Source organism: Rhagoletis zephyria, unplaced genomic scaffold (genome assembly GCF_001687245.7).
Source record: "Rhagoletis zephyria isolate East Lansing unplaced genomic scaffold, Rhagoletis_zephyria_1.1 Rzeph_scaffold_01491, whole genome shotgun sequence".
Taxonomy (NCBI): Eukaryota; Metazoa; Arthropoda; class Insecta; order Diptera; family Tephritidae; genus Rhagoletis; species Rhagoletis zephyria.
Genome location: NW_016158575.1, coordinates 36,852 through 41,490, shown reverse-complemented (window position 1 = coordinate 41,490; position 4,639 = coordinate 36,852). Strand labels below are relative to the sequence as shown.

The window sequence follows — 4,639 nt, the reverse complement described above, 5'->3', positions numbered from 1 at the left end:
TCATTTTGGCTGTTACACACAACCGTTATGCGGACAAAGTTAATATACCCTTGTGCACAAGTGCGCTCGGGTATAATAACTCGAAACTCGGGAATGCGGGAACTTCTCGCCTCATTATGTTTGTTGTTTTTTTTCGCGGAGGTAATCGGAAATCATTATTGTAGATACTGCAGCCGGTATCAGCAGGCACGGTCCAAAGGGGAGCGTACTTAGTCAACAATGATTTTGGTAACGCCAAACTGAGAGGTAAAGCAAAGTCACTGATGCCCTTGATATACAGAGATGACGCCGATGCAGACAATATGATAGCCGATGAGCAAACCTGCTGCTCAAAATACGTTACGATGCAAAATACGGAAGTTGCTGCAAGTATATCGATCAAGACTTCTTGCCATCGGGTCAGCGGCCAGCAGCAGCGTTGTGCCTAATCCTGCAACAGGAGCTAGAGATTGACCACAAACTAATAATCCCATTGAGTACCAAGAATATAAATAGGGTTGGTTCTAAAGCTATCCAAGTTGACACGCAGAAATCAATTAGCGCATAAATGCGACAAAACGTCTACATCTAGCCTAAAAATCAGGGAAGATGCCAGGACTTCCCATGAAGCGACCTTGGTGGGCAGTAATAAGGGAAAAAGGTGGCTCTGCATGTGATAAGTGATGGCAGCTGCGCCTAAAACGCCGCACAACTAAAGGCATCTTCAATCCTAGCTATGCCGAGGCACCAGAAATCAGGTAGCAAGATTCTCAAAAGAAATAAATAAAATTACGAACAAGTCACTTCGATGGCAATCTAATATAGTACCACGAAGAACTCCATGGACTCAAATTGCTGTCAAATGCTGAGTTGTATAATATTCTATAATTTATGAAGTGGTCATAATAGATCTTATGGTGTGGTATTTTGAAACGTTTTTCCAGCAATCCTTATCAAATTGGGTTTGGAGAAAATCCGGTAATGGCGTTGTGCCATCTTCAGCGACATTTTTCGTGTGCTTACTGTCGCAGTGGTCTATTGTCAGAATTTATTGCGTAGCGTTCGTAAGAGAAAACCTTCTGAATCAAAAGCTGCTTTTATCTATAAGGCAACTTACACTGAACTAAAGCTTATTCTTCGGCCTTAAAACACTCATAAAGATATAAAAAAATAATAGTTTTTGAATAGAAAACTCACCAAATCATAAATCCATAGCTTTGTCGAATTTCAGTATAAGAAAATTAAGACACTTACCTGAAAAACAAGAATGAAGTAATAGGATTAGTACACAAATTTAAATGCAAGTCAGTTAAAAATCACTTAATCAATAATTCATGAAGATGATGAGCTTACATCTAAATTTATGTCTATAAATGTAAGACTTCAAAAATTTGCTGTAAGCAGTTAAACGTTTTAGATACCGAAAAAAACATTTTTATGCAACGAACTTTTTTAAAAATTTCTAAGCAAGCGCGACCAAAGAAATGTTTTCTAACTTCACAGAAACTACTGCAGCCAGTCTCAGTCTCCATTTGAATTGAGTTCGAGTCTAGTAAGCAATGGCTGCAGTTTATTTCTGATTCAATTATGCTAATTTAATTCAATAAGTCATGCGTCGATTTGAAAGAAGAAAAGAAAGAGTAACAGGAAACTGGAAATGCAGATTTACTAGCTGCAGATGCATAACTGTAAAAACAAAAAAAAACAGGCGCTTTAAAGAAATAGGAAGAAAATTGTAAAGAATTGAAAGCCGACACAGCAGCAGCAGCTCTGCGAAGAGAGCTCAGCCAAAGCAAAGCTGCAACTTTAAGCCGCAGTTGAAAGCGCAGCCAAGGCGGAAGGGCTTATAAAGACTTGGAAATGTTGTTTAAACACGCATAGATGCGCGAGCAGTAGGCCTGGGTAACGCAGCAAATTTTCTGGCGCCGATACCTTGAAGCCAACGCCATAACCGTTATCAACGCATTGAATCAGCGCAATTGCGCCATGCAGTCTCTTTTCGCATGGTGCTTCATCATGCTTCTTTTGGCGCCATTCTGGCTTCTTTTCGCGCCATTCTCTCTTATTTTCCCACCATTCTGTCTTCTTTTCGCGCCATTCATTCATTCATGATCTCTGATGTATATGTATAAGCGAAATTAATTGAAAATACACTAAAAAGCATATAAATTCAAAATGAATTTAATTCATGATCTCTGATGTATATGTATAAGCGAAATTAATTGAAAATACACTAAAAAGCATATAAATTCAAAATGAATTTAATTCATGATCTCTGATGTATATGTATAAGCGAAATTAATTGAAAATATACTAAAAACTAAATAAATTCTGTGCTTGAAAAAATAAAACCTTCGTTGCATTTATCTGGGTTTTAGAAGAGCAGGAGTTTTGAAAGGCCAGGGCTGAAAACAACGATTTTTATTTGCTTTATTCATTTATTATTCCTTTCATTTATGCAAAAGTTGCAAAATTTGTGTAAAAAAGTTAAGCGATTTCCACGACATTACAATCGAGAGAAAGGTAATCGATTTACCCTTCTTTTGATGTATATTAAAAGTTAAAAGTTAATTATTAGGGTTTACAAAAATTTAGTTTTCTTACATCCTTGCAAAATTTGATAAATTTTTTCTATGTATATGTATAGGTAGATATACATCCATACACAACTATTGACTATTAAACTAGATTTCACAATTTCCACGCCAGTAGGAAAATATTTAATCGTTGTTACGGCGGTATTTACGCGTATATCAAAGCTATTGTGTAATTGCCGATGAACTCGTAATCATCGTCTTAATCCCAATGCTTAAGGGATAGATTACTGAGAGGTGTGGCATTGGCGAACTCCAGATTCGCAAAGTGCCAGTCCAGTATTTGACGATCCTTAGAGTAGACGTAAACATCACTAGGAAAAGTATTAGGAACATTAGTTTGCAAAAGCGAAAATTTAAATTATTGCACATACCTAGGAGGGTTGCTTTCAATTTCCTTCAATTTAGCTTGCAGTGCCTTTTCTTCTTTGATAAGTTCATCATACTCCTTACAGGCTTTGGTCCACTCAAAATGAGTGGAACGTGTATCAAACTCGTGTTCAATCCATAGCGCATCACCATCTCCACTGCGTTGTGAACGTGATTTTATGAGTTTTGAATGTGTCTCTTTGTAGGTTTGTATTTTGCCTAATAATTCCGAAACATGGGTCTGACATGCGATGACCCCTCGTTGTGCTTCGCCGATCATCATCAAGTGTTGTACGTGTTTTTCTTTGACCGCCTTCTCTTGCAGCTTAATGATCCATTCAAGTGCTCGGCCCAACGAGATAGGGTCATCGTTGGCGTAGTTAAAGTCTAGCTGATGAGATAGATAACTGACGGACTCAAGAAGTTGATTGAATTCACGTTCCACCTGAAAAACAATAATATTTATAAAAGAAACTATACTTATTACGTATTATTTCTGCTCACCATATCGTCCTTATGCTTGGGCACAGGTTTTCCACAAGCTCCATATAGCGGACATGCTTGCCGAATCGGCAACATCTTCATTCCAATTTGTTTGCTTAGTATAGTCATTGGATTGCCCCAAACACCTGTTACTTCCATAGCGCCTAAATCAGCAACATAATTGTTCTTGCGAAAAGTAGCAATACCCAATCGCGCACTTCTAACACAATGACATCCACACCGAATTGCTAAGCTGTTGGGCAGCCCCTAACCCTGATGCCTCCAATTACTATAACTTTGCCCAACTTCTTGTTAGGTATGGGACGTAAACGTTTCAAAATGCCAAAGTTAATAAAACCATGTCGCTCCAGGAACGAATATACGCGCTATCGAATGGTGGCTCCATATCTTTTATAGCGTTTTCTACAATAAGCTGCTTTAGATTCTCGATTCACATTTGCAAAAGGGTAGTAATTGACATTTTCTTCTCCATTTTACACAACACACTTTTATATTTCTATGGCTTTACGAAGATTTATATCTTTTAGGCATATTGACAGCTGTTTTCAAATTGTCAACTCATTCTTCTTCCCCATCATCTTTGTTTACCTTTTTAAGATGCGCAAACGATTGCTAGATTGCTTCTATATGTCATTTGCGTCCAGTGTGCGTAAGCTCATCGTTATTGGCGTTGCTGGCGCCAGTGCGCCACAAGATTGCAAATTAGTGTATCAGCGCCAGTAGAGCCACCGTCGGTATCAACGCAATGACGCAACGCCGCGCTGCGTTACCCAGGCCTAGCGAGCAGCCGGCACGCCAACAGGCAACCACTCAAATCAGCCAGCAAGGCACTCAATCAGAGTTGCAATGCGTGCGGCATATACATACATACATACATACGTTGTGTGGTACAACATATGCGCCTCAGAAGACAAACAGCTGACAATATGACGCGAGCAGTTGACAGCGGCTGACAGATTGTCGCAACCCACGACTTGTCACTCTTCTGTGCTTATGGTGCTTTTGTCTGTTCGTTTTTTTAAGTATTTTACGGTTTTTTTATGATTTATTTTTCACTGAAGTCATTAATATTGTATTGTTGCTGAAAAGTACATACATTTCATGTATGACACATTGTCATTATAATCGCCTATGCATATGTTCAGTTATGTGAGCCAAGACATCGCACGACAGGAAGAGCGACAGGCAATTTG

General features: G+C 38.7%; 1 pseudogene; it reads right to left on the bottom strand.

The window, feature by feature from the left end:
• Window positions 1-2,384: 2,384 nt before the first annotated feature.
• LOC108364199 (possible lysine-specific histone demethylase 1-like) lies at window positions 2,385-3,918 on the bottom strand (annotated as a pseudogene).
• Between the last annotated feature and the right edge of the window lie 721 nt (window positions 3,919-4,639).